The 12,804-nt window shown below is 38.6% G+C and overlaps 1 protein-coding gene across 1 annotated transcript in view; it reads right to left on the bottom strand.

Moving 5' to 3' along the window:
* PKHD1 (PKHD1 ciliary IPT domain containing fibrocystin/polyductin) overlaps positions 1-12,804 on the bottom strand; it is a 1,769,028-nt gene that overhangs the window by 890,183 nt on the left and 866,041 nt on the right. The gene's annotated exons all lie outside the window — the stretch shown is intronic.

Raw genomic sequence — 12,804 nt, 5'->3', positions numbered from 1 at the left:
ATAGGGGAGTAAACTAGAGATACTATTACCCGTAATCCACTGCTGATGATGTCACATATTACATCATTCATGACATGCTCAGTGACATCATCAGCAGAGGATTGCGGGTAACAGTATCCCTAGTTTATTCCCTATAGCTGTGTTTCTTTTAACATAACTGTCTGTTTCCTTCCCTTATACTTACTGTTCTTTTAAAAAAAATTTTTTTAGATCTGTCAGAAACAGTGAAAGTAATGAAATATAAAAGACTACGTAGAATATGAGCACTGTATGCAACAACTTTGACACTGACAGAAGCCTCACCTTCTCCATGCCTCCTACACAGTTCTACATGTACATCATAAATGCAAACAGAACAGAATTAATTACACATGTTAAATGGTTTATTTTTGCTGTTCTCAGAATGTATCAAATTTCACTAAAACAGTGACTTGAAGGTATTCATCATATAACAGCGGGGAAAAAAAAACACAATCAAAATGATTGTGTTTAAAAAACCCATACATTACAAATCAGAATTCAGAACTCCTTAAAGTTAACTTACTTTCCATGACGGCCAAGGATGTCCTATGAACAGCTTACACTCTGTTGTGCTGTTATTACTTTCAACCCGCCACTTTCTGAAAGAAAACCTCCATCGTTTTCAAAAACATGTTACATACAATAAATGACTTCTCGCTCTCTACCACACGATTCCACAAGGCCAAATCGTGTCAGAGCCATGTATAACTCTTGGATTTCTTGTAAGCCAATCCCGTCTTTTCGCATTTCCGCAACTTTCAGAATTAAAATGTTGAAGATCATTTACACAATCCTGGACTAGTAATATCTTCCCCTTCTTGCTCAATCATGTTCTACATTTCCTATCACACTGATACTGCTTACTATGAAGCAGACTTACACTACCTTTATGACTAGTACAATTATTTAATTCTCTACATCACTTTTAATCACAAAGCAATGTAAAACAGTAGACAGCATTGCAGACTTACATTCCCTCTACTCCATGTTTTGATTCGCTGCTTCAATTAGCTTATAAAAAGAAATAGTTTTTCTGAACTCATTCAAAGTGCACGTATTTCTCAATAACGTCCAGTGTTATGGTAAAAAGTTATGTCTCTGTACTACACTTATCCTCAAGGCCAAATAGTGTAGGAGCCATGAGAACTTCTTGAAATTCCTCAGAGCACATCCCGAGATTCTTTCCCTAAAATGTTGGTTTTAAAAACACCAGGTAAGAGTTTTTAAGGTCATATGGCAATTTTTTTTTGAAAATTAAAACAGAATCATTGCAGAATGACCAGCCATTTCTACACTTTAAATAAGCTGTATAATGTCCTGATGTTATTGAAGGACCATCATGATATATAATTGCTACAGTTACAAAAGTCCTTCCTGATATTGACAACTGTGAAGCCACAAAATTTTTAATTAAAGTTGTCAATTTTGTTCCATCAGGCCTACATCGTTGGAACATTAAAATGACATACTGGCCATATGTTCGTATAAATAAAGTGGACATCATTTCAGATTTACATTGGCTACACTCCATGTTGTGATCAGCTGCTTTTACTAGCTTATTAAAAGAGACTGATTTACTGTCTGGCAAAGTTAAATATATAAATCTTTCTGAGTCTACACTAGTAGTAGCTGATACCCTACAGTTCTCGCAGTCATGCTGCCATTGATAAGAAAGCCCAAACAGGTGATCTACATCTACACCTTCATCATGCAATACATCAAGCATATACATTAAAAACTCCTGACAATCTTGCTGACTATTTTGAGAGAATTGTGTTTGGCCTGAACATCTGTCTAACAGATTTCGAATTTCAGACACACTTTCTATGTTTGTTCTATCAGTGCTACATTTCTCTAACACAGAATTTAACAAACTGCAAAATCTTTGATCCGAATTGACCACAATCTGTTCTTTTAAAGTTTCTAGAGAAAAGACAACATTAACCACTACATTAGCATAGCAGTTGACACCAGAACTGTTTTCAAATTGAAAACCAACAACATCTTCAACAGAATCCTTGTTGTTTCTGCTTATAATTTCAGGTTCATCAACTTTTCGTCTTTTTGCTACAACCTCCCCAGTATTGGTCACATTTCTTCGTTTCCGGCCTACCACACGTTTCTCAAACAAAGGATACTGAGGCAAATGTGGCGCATACTCTCTTCTCAACCTATTGTATTCCTTAACACAATCTAGATCCGCACAAATGTTTGTGACATCACACTCAATCAAGTACAATCCCGATAAAGTCCTAACTCGTGACAATGCCACATATGCCATACCCTCCTTGAACACAGAACTGCCAATATTCACCAATGCACAGTCTACACTTAAACCTTGCGATTTATGGATTGTCACCGCATATGCCAAGCAAACAGGAAACTGCTTACGACGAACATATAAGTCTTTTACAAGCAAAAATCTAGCAGAACAACGAGCAATTAGCTGTACTTCCTCAATGCCATCAAATTTAATTTTTAAAAATTCAATTCCATCTCTATTTCTGTATTTCACAAAATCAACAACATTACCCATTGATCCATTTACCAGACCTCTTTCAACATGTAAATTCCTTCTTAAAATTATACGGCAGTTCAAGCACACATTCAGAGTCTTTTCAAAACCCGCAGTTTTAGATATACTCTTCTCTAATGAATCCAATTTTGTTTTCAGATTCTCAGACAAAATAATTGTTGATCCCATATGCTCTACTCTGTCAATAGCTTCCGATTTCACAATCTCTTGCTTTTCTAAATGCAACATTTTGTTGTTGAATTTGGCACATTCTGCAAGAGTTGGCATCAAACATATTCCAGATTTTTTCTCAGTAACTTTCTGAAAAATATTCTCAGGCACAACATCTTCGTCTGGATATAAATTTGTCAGTAATCGTGCATGTAAAGCTTCTTTCCCATGCTCGGTCACTTTTCCAATTCTAACATCTTGTAGAATAGTCTTGTAAACTTCATCCTTTGCCTGACGCATATTTTCATGCAGTTCAGCATAATTGAAGTTTAACCATATATTGACGTTGCCAATACTCCCTAAGCACTTCCTGGTATCTTCATGCGTGAGCATTTTGAACACAGGTTGCCCTTTCACTGGTGTCAGCTGCAGAAGATCTCCAAAAACAATGATGTGTTTGCCACCAAATAACACATCATACTCTGTTTTGAGAACTTCTTGCATTCTCAAATGCACAAAGGCAAGCATGACATTGGAAACCATGCTTACTTCGTCAATGATAAGAAGTTTCATTTTCCTCAAGACTCTTGAAACTTCAAAACAAGCATCTCCAGATAGCTTGTGATATTCTAATTTGTTGTCATGCTCCACTGGCAGCATCAGTAAACGATGTAAAGTAATCCCTTTAATGTTATGTGCTGCCAGTCCAGTTGGAGCGGTGACAACACAAGACAGCGATGACTCTGTCCTTTCCTGCAAATAACATGAAATTGCTTTAATAAGGAAACTTTTTCCAGTTCCCGCTTCTCCACTCACGTACAGTCGGACAGGCTTCAACGACGTACATGAGCACTCTTTCTTATCATGACTTAATCCATGATCAATTTGCATGGTAAGTTCGTCATATATTTTCCTCTGCTCAACGTTGAGTTGTCTTTCCAACTCTTCTAAGTTAACCGCATCCTCCTGAGCATGTGCCATGGCTCTTTCCACTTCATTCATAGCAGTGGCAGCTTCATTTTCGATAAGAGGTCCTCCTAGTGGATCCTGACTCAATGAAGCAGAACTCTGACTGTCCTGAGAACTGTCTCTGGCAATCTCGGCTGCAATCGTTGCTTCCTGCTCAATTTCCACATTCAACATTTCTACATATTTGGAAAAAGCAGGACATTCTATGGTCTCCTTGGCAGCATTGAAAGAGTCTTCGTAACAGAGGAAATCTCCAAGCAGTTCCTCTTCTGCACGCCAAGGCTTAAAAAGTTGCAAAAGTGCTAAATAGAAAAACTCCTTTTTTTCAGGAGATTCGCCACTCAATTTTCGATGGTTTATCAAGTGGCATTTTCTTTGCTTGACCAGACATCCCTCACTTCCTATTACAGCATACACTCCTTTCTCAGTATCTTCTTTGATGTTCCTCTTGAATATGTAATTTTGCAGAACCTCATACAGACAAACATTCTCGAGGTGACTGCTTCGATTTGGATAATATGTATCCAACATGTTGCTCTTCAAAATGTCGGTACTGTTTGGCTCCTTTTCCGCCAAATACTCAATTTCCCGCACAGGTTTCAGAACTCGATTACGCGTTGCAGCAAGACCAACACTCGCCCAAACGATACTCCTGGACTTGGCATAGAGACTTGCTGAAGACAACCGGTCAGAACATTCGTAAGCTCCGATTTCTCGATGCGACAACATCTTCAGACTGAAACTGTACAACTTCTTGCTGAGGCTCTTTTCATGGGAAATGTCCTCCCACATATCCTTCAATTCTGTCTTCTCTTTTTTGGTGATGTAAGATGTCACATACCTAGCCACAGCCATACAGTTATCAGCCACAAACTGTATATCCATGTTAGCATTCCACATGGACAAAATCACCGGGTTGTAGTCGTTGATGTACTTAGACTCTTCATTCCTCTTCAAATTGTATGTGTTTTTAGGTGATTTCTTCATCACATTATGTCGCAGCGAAGACATCAAACTGTTCACTCTTCCTTTAGAAATCACCGATCGTGGAAAGCCGAAACGACATTTGGTGTAGAACTTGTCTTTGTTCCGGAATTTACGACGACAGTACTTTCCACATCGATGGCTTTGGAAACGTAGAACTTTTTCTCTTAGGCTTTTTTTCTCCTTTGCGTTTGGAACAGCACACGTAGAATACTGTTCTATGAAACTCATCACTGAGTCGTCTGCATCCGTTCCAAATTTAGGTGCATCCTTGATCCACAGCAACATATGTATATGAGGAGCACCTCTTGCTTGGTACTCCTTCCTCCAGAAGAAATCCAACACCTCTCCAAGAGGTGGATTCTTCTTATTCATGATGAAAGACATCATACCTTCAAATCTATGATTGAAGTACCTACATACATTGACTGGATCCAAAGAGCACAGTTCTCCGGGTGTCTTGAATTCGATGTTTTCTACGTTAGCATTTGCCTCTCGTAGAAATTCAAGTAAGTCTTCCCAGCCATACTCAGCACAGCTCAAAGTGAGGAACCATGTGGGAGTTCCTAAGTTCCTCAGCATACATTTTAAATCACCATGACGACGGTACCAGTACTCATTAGTACCACGCTGACACGCCATGAGATTAATCAGGTGAGAATCCAAAATACTGTCTTGGACATTGACTTTATCCATAAAGTCACTTGCCGAGATGTTTTGCATGTGTATACCACTTTTCAAGATGTGGTTCACTGCATATGACAGTCCAGACAGATCGCTTTCAAACAGGAGATGAAACAAATAAGGAATGCATTGTCGAAACCTAGGATCTCCTGCATACAATCGCAAAGTCCGGTATTCAGAAGCAGGAATTTGATGAGGTCGCTCATCATATCTTCCTCCCTGACCTGTTGGAAAAAGCTGTGGGAAACACCGAGCTTCCAAACTTTCCTCCCAAACACTAATGGGACTCCCTTTCGCTTGTTTCATTTGAAACAACTCAATAGCATTCCCCATGACTTCCTTGGAATGCAAAGGATGAACACTATAATGTTCATATATTTCTTCACTAGTACAGGGTTCTACTTTCTCAATTTGACCAGCACACAAATCGCTATCCTCTTCCTCACTTACTTCCTCTTCTGCAACATATACATTTTTATAGTATTTATTATATTTTTTCAAATACAATGTTGCCCTTTTGACTTTCCTAACATCTACTAAATCTTGCCATATTTTCTTATTCTTTGTCGGAACCCCATTAACTAAGATAACCAGAGGTTCCTCTTCCACTTTTTCTACTCCAATTGTGTTAATGTTTTTCTTCAAATCTAGAGGCAAATAAACAACTCTTCCCTTTAATCCTCTCTGTAAATCTGATGGAGGCAATTTCCCTGTCTTTGGCTCCATTCTTACAATAGCCTGAAAGGGATGGATACTTTGAATCAAAATAGATTCATAAGTATTTAAATCCTTCAATTCAGAAGGAATTTCAACCAATTCCAGATTATTATGAACTGCTCTAGCAGGCATCTGGTTTTGATTTAATTTGTTACAACAATAAGTACACACACGTTCATCCAATCCCAAATCAAAACAATTTTCTACCATCAAGTATGTTGTAAAATCCTTCCATTCACTATTATTTTCCCTTTCACTTTTTCCATATAAATCCACTAACTTAGTCTGATTCTTATAATAAGTGCGTCGACAACACACACAAGTGAAATTTGGCCTCTCACTTGATTTCACCTCAAACGTCGCAATTTCCCTCTGGAAATTATCTGTACTGGAAACCTGTACACTATCTTCCACATTACTCTCTTCTTCTTGGTCAATTTCAACATTCTCCTCTTTACTTCCAAAGTAACAAAACTCAATTTCTTCACATATATTCTTCACATCTATTTCAGAACCATGCAAAAGAGCAGCGCATAATTGTTTTAGCATAATTGCTGGACTCTTAGCATAATACAACATTTTAACTAATTTCCTCACTTTATTATGATGCACTGCTAGCATCCTGAAATGATGAAAAACACTCTGGCATACTCTCCTGGAAAGACAAGCCAGTGAATGACCATGCAAACCTATCACTTCTCTCACTCTGCAAGGATCTAATTCTTGCAACAACTTCATTTTCTGCTTCAAACTTTTCTTACTAAATGACCGTATAAAATCACAAAGCAAATTGATGGAATCCTGTCGTACACTGCAAATACTACTACACTTCCAGGTGTACACAGGACCCTTAGGACGTCTCCCTAAAACCTCATTACCTAACACCTCTTCTATCTCTGTTCTCACAAGTTTTTCTTTTTCAACTGGACAACCATCTTTCACTTCATAAGCTCGACCACTGGTGTCAACTGCATGCACCAAATCATTATCCTGGAAATAACTCTCCTCATTAAAAAATGCCTCAGAGCTTGAACTATGCATCCATTCTCCAGAAAAAACTTCACAAAAATTACTACGATTAACTATTCTCTTCCATCTACTATTTCTTTTGAAATCATAAATTACCTTGTTTAGCTTCCTAATTCTATTGATTGTCAAAATAAATAACTTACGTTTAATTTCAAATGCCTGATCAATAACTTTCTCAACTATTTTTTTTCTCTTATAAAAAACCACTTTCTGCTGACCTTTCTTAATATTTTTTAACAAATTCCCAATTATCCTGTTGCGGAACATTCGTTTACGAATATCCCTAAACTGTTGTTTCCTTCTACTTTCATGCATAGAGTTATCTCTTACTCTAGCAGTAACATTTCTCATTGGCCTTTCCTTACCATTTGAATTCATTCTCCTTTTCTGGAGTGAAACATTTTCTGTAGCAATATTTTTTTTACTACACATATTTCTTATGACTGTTTTTCGACTCTTACCCGGTGCTTTCTTGGTGACTTGACAAATCTTTTTGTTAGAGGACTGCTGCAATATTCCATGCTCCTGCTGTCTTTGACGTTTTCCAGCCTTTCTTACTCTTTCTTTGCTAGGCATCCTAAAATCTTGAAATAATCTGCAGTTGAATCTGTGGTAAAATATAATAAAAAATGTTATTAACCACTATTACCCAACAGTAAATTAATAACAGTCATCAAAAACTTAACACACTACTTAAGTATATAATATACTGAAGCCTATCTCCAATTTTTCACTGAACAGGACTCATCTCTTCTTAACCTTGGATAAACCTCACCTACTCTGTGTCCCCTGCACATAATTAAATGTAAAGGGGCAGATTTATATTAACTAGCACATCCCCAGGGATGCACCAGTTAACGTGCACCGCTGCTCTGCCACCCACGGTGTGCCGCATTTACAATCAGATAGGACAAAGCTACATCAAAACCCTGCGCCTGCTTGAAGCAGGCATAGATCTTGACGCAGGTAGGCTGAAAGCTAAAGCAACAACTAAGTGTCGTGTGCAGAAGTTACAAAAAAGGAAAAATGGCGTTTAAACCAGTAATGAGACCATGCTAACGTAATACAGAGTAAAAATATCCAGGATCTACATCAGTTTGGGGTTCACGAACCTGGCAGGTACAAGGCACTGAGGCTTTCCACCGTGCATGTCTCATCCCAAAACATATGTTGTTTGTGAATGAAACAATTTCCCAGACCAAATGCTTTGGATTGGCTACTTCTAAAAAATTAAACACCCCTACTATCCCGGAGTTAGAGGAATACGATGGTTGGAGTAATTTTACTCGTTGTCTATTAAAGATTTACAGGCCCTACTCCGTAATTCTTCCTTTAACATTTCCAGTATAAATCCAAAAGGTTGACTGCTTTGGCAACGTGCCTTATCCACGGTTTAATAACGCTGCCTTTTGCTTTATATAAGTTTTCAAATTGTATGAAATATATACCAATAGGTCGTTATTAACCTTTAGGTAGTGGTTTTCTTCATCAAGTCTGGTCGCTTCCATACACATACAGATTTTCAAAGATGATCAAGAACTTTATCTGAATGGAGAGGAATGCACTGAGACGCCAGATCATTCACTAATGTGTAGGCACAGACAGTTACACGGTTCATGCAACAAACACCGACCAAATATGGCTTGCGTGTTGCAAGGCACGCCAGTTCCTGCTATCATCCCCACGTTCAAGTTCTTGGAAAATGGTAGTTATTTGATGCTCAATAATGAAGATTGTTCTGGGTTAATTAAAAGTATTCATTTTATCGTAACAGTAAATGAACGGGTTATTTGCTGCAGAAATGTTCTATTTCCTCCCACACATGAACATAGGGAGTTTTCAATCTGGCCACAAATACCAACCTTGGGAGCACATTTCAACAGCATGGCAAGAATAAGAGCTCTTTTGTCTCAGAGAGAGGTGGCCTTGAGTTCGGCCCGTGAAACTTTCGTGCTTCACATAGCGAACACCCGTACAGAGGTGCAGACCCTTTTAAATACAGATTCGACTTTGCATTTCAGCAAGATTACCCATTCATTTCCATGCAGCAGGAGGCCCATAGGAATGAAGGTGCAATTTGCGATTAGCAATTACCTCATCGCAAATTACGAATTTTTCCGACGGTGCAGGGGTATCTCAAGAACACCCTGCTGCACCCCTGAAAAAAAAATTTGGGGTCATATGGCGCACATAAATTTTGAAAACATTCCTTTACCTCAAAAACGATTTTCAACTCATAATTTGAAAACACTGCACATGGGGAAATGACTTAAAATGTCCTTAAGACACATAAAAGCATTTTTTGATTGCCTTTGCAGCATGTTTCAGTCACCTTTAACATGCCTATGTAACGGAAACATTCAAAATCTAAATTTGCCATGCACAGGTGGGAGCATATTTACAAGCAATTTGCTCCACAGACAAACTTCTTACATTGAAATGGGAAAAATAACATCAGAGACTCTCAATTACCTTATAAAGAAGCAGACACCATTATGTCCTTCTCATCAATATTAAAACCATTGCTTTTTCTCAAAAACGATTTACAAGTCATAATTTGAAAACACTCCACAGCTCCTATGCACATAAAAACCCTGTCAGTACTAATACTTCACATTTTCTCCAATTACAATTTCTCAAAGAAACAAAATCTATTTGTGAAACACTTGAGACAAAGCAACATTTGAAAAACACAACTTTCTTCATAATTTTCTCCTTAAAGCACACTATTTTCTATCTAAATTAAAGAAATTTTTTCTCACCTTAGCAAATACTTTGAGTTTCAAAACAGTCTCAGAAACACACCAATTTGTCTTCAGCAGAGCAAAAGGTATGCACTCCAGAGTCTGCAGCTATCAAAAGCACAGAAATGCTGTAATTCCTCACACAGATCTCTCATGTCACCCAATCAAAACTCTTCCCTCACTTTTTTTCAAAGCAAAACCCTTCCCCCCTCTGCCCCCTCTCTGCTTTTTCTGCATAGCAACCACCTCTTGCAAGACCTCTCACACAACAATGTTGCAATTGAACTCTGAACTCTCAGTGCACCTGCATATCCAAAGCATTCTTTCATTTAATGATTTTTTCTTCGCCACTCAAAATACATCTTTCAACGAACTCATCCATGCACACTAACTTTCTGTTTTCAGCAATCAAAATCCACCAATCACTCTTACTGCTTCATTAACACAGAAACTCCTCAGTTTTTTTCATTTTACACTCTCATTTTTTCAACTGCCATTTCATTGCCACACTTCATCTGACTGCAGGAGAACCTTCTCTCGCCATGTTTTCTGTCTGGATTGTTGGACATAGCTACATCTATTGGGCTCAAAGGTACGCTGAAAACAGGAATTTACCTAACCTCAATTTACAAGATGTGGAAATTAAGTGGTTTGGCCACAGAGGATTAAAATGTCACCAATTGATACCATTGGTGAAAACCTTTATGCATTTGCCAAAACCTGACCTGTTAATTGTGCACTGTGGAGGTAATGATTTGGGCACTTTGACTGGGGTAGGTCTGGAAATGCTTTTAAAGGACACCTTTGAGCAATTGATGGCACTTTTTCCTCAGACTGCCTTGGTATATTCAAATATATGCCAAAGACAGAAATGGAGGTGGTCGAACCAATTTTGTCCACAAATTGAGAAATCGAGGAAGCATGTAAACAAATCTGTTTCAGCTTACATGAGAGACCATGGAATGGGCTCCCTGCACAACAATAACTTGCGTTACTACATGCAAGATATCTACAGAGGAGATGGAGTTCACTTCTCAGATGAGGGCAACAGAGTTTTCACTCTGAATTTAAGAATGTGCATTGGTACCTACTTATAAGTACCTAAATGTACCATAAACCCAAAAGCTCTTCTCAGAGCTACCCTACATCTGATCACTCACAATTATTATTGTACTCTAACTTTTTTCACTAATTTTCAAGAAAGTACGCTCCCCAGAACGCTTCCCGGTTCGCGAACCGAGCGCACTCCACGCAAAAAAACTAAAAAAACGGTATATATTTTTTTGCCCTGCGAGAACCTTTCAAAGCCTCCACATCAAACCTAGGGGGTCAAGGACGATCTACTATGCCCCCTTATGGTCATTTGCCCCTTCGCTTTGGCCTCCTCTTGTCTCTCGATCCTACCGAGAGACAAGATGGCGGCCGCTACGGACTGTTTGGAATGTTTACAGACGCCGAAAAACCAATCAGCTTCGCAAACCTCCGTAACGCGAAAAGTACGCGAAGCGGAGCGCTGTTACAGATATATATCTTTTTTTGAACGTTAATTTCTCAAAATCCACTGGAGCACATATATTGAGATCTAGCAAAGGCACATCGGGCTACCAGTCCCTACAATTTTGCCAAGTTTCGTGCAAATCCATTCAGCCGTTCGATTATTATTATTATTTTTTTTTTTGCCCCGCGGGGCCCTTTTAAAACCTCCACATCAAACCTAGGGGGTCAGCGAGGATCTACTATTCCCCCTTATGGTCATTTGCCCCTTCGCTTTCGCCTCCTCTTGTCTCTCGATCCTACCGAGAGACAAGATGGCGGCCGCTACGGACTGTTTGGAATGTTGACAGACGCCGGAGAACCAATCAGCTTCGCTTCACAAAGCTCCGTTGCGCGAAAAGTCCGCGAACCAGACCGCTGCCTGGTCCGCGCTTACAGATATATATCTTTTTTTAAACGTTAATTTCTCAAAATCCACTGGAGCACATATATTGAGACCTACAAAAGGCACATCGGGCTACCAGTCCCTACAATTTTGCCAAGTTTCGTGCAAATCCATTCAGCCGTTCGGGCTAAAAGTGAGGCCAACCGCCCTATGGAAATTAACATGGGAAAAACGCGTTTTGGGACCCCCCTTTTTTCTCGGCCCCCCCTTGACGAACCCCCCCCAAATTTTCAAAGGCTGCTCAGAAACAAAATGTGCCATTTTCCTGAAAATTTCAGCCAATTCCGTCCACAAACGGCAAAGTTATTAGACATAGAATTTTCAAAAAACCCATAGAGAAAAAATCCTAACTATATATACCTACTGGCGACCGCCAGTAGGTAATATGTATGTATGTATGTATGTATGTGTGTGTATGTATGTATGTATATATGTATAGATATATATATATATATATTCACTGAAAAAACCATAGGTTATAGACCATATATAGTTAGGAATTAGCATTTACAAAACCTTGAAAATTCACTGAAAAAACCATAGGTTATACACCATATATAGTTAGGAATTAGCATTTAAAAAACCTTATTTTACTCACACAAAACCAATGAAATTCCATATATAGTTAGTTGCACTAACTATATATCGCGCATCCGCAATCCACTGCTGATGATGTCACATATTACATCATTCATGACATGGTCAGTGACATCACTGATGACATCTCAAATGACATCACTGATGACATCACTGATGACAACATCCAGTGACTGTATGTTTCTGTAAAGTTAAAATATGTCTTACATATTGAAGAATGAGTGGATGTATAAGTGTCTGGATGAAGGATTTAGTAGGTGCATGACTGACTGTATGAGTGAGTGATTAAATGTGTCTCACTGAGTGCATGGGTTAGTGACTAAACTGTCTTAATTTGAGCATCATTATGTCTGTTGTTCTGTAAACTGCTGCATGTGTTGATCAGTAGCTATATGAGTAACTATATGGGTTATTGATTGATTGCCCAAGTATTT

Source organism: Lissotriton helveticus, chromosome 6 (assembly GCF_964261635.1).
Source record: "Lissotriton helveticus chromosome 6, aLisHel1.1, whole genome shotgun sequence".
In the NCBI taxonomy this organism is placed as follows: Eukaryota; Metazoa; Chordata; class Amphibia; order Caudata; family Salamandridae; genus Lissotriton; species Lissotriton helveticus.
Note: the sequence above shows the minus strand (reverse complement) of the source record. Positions and strands in the feature narration are given on the sequence as shown.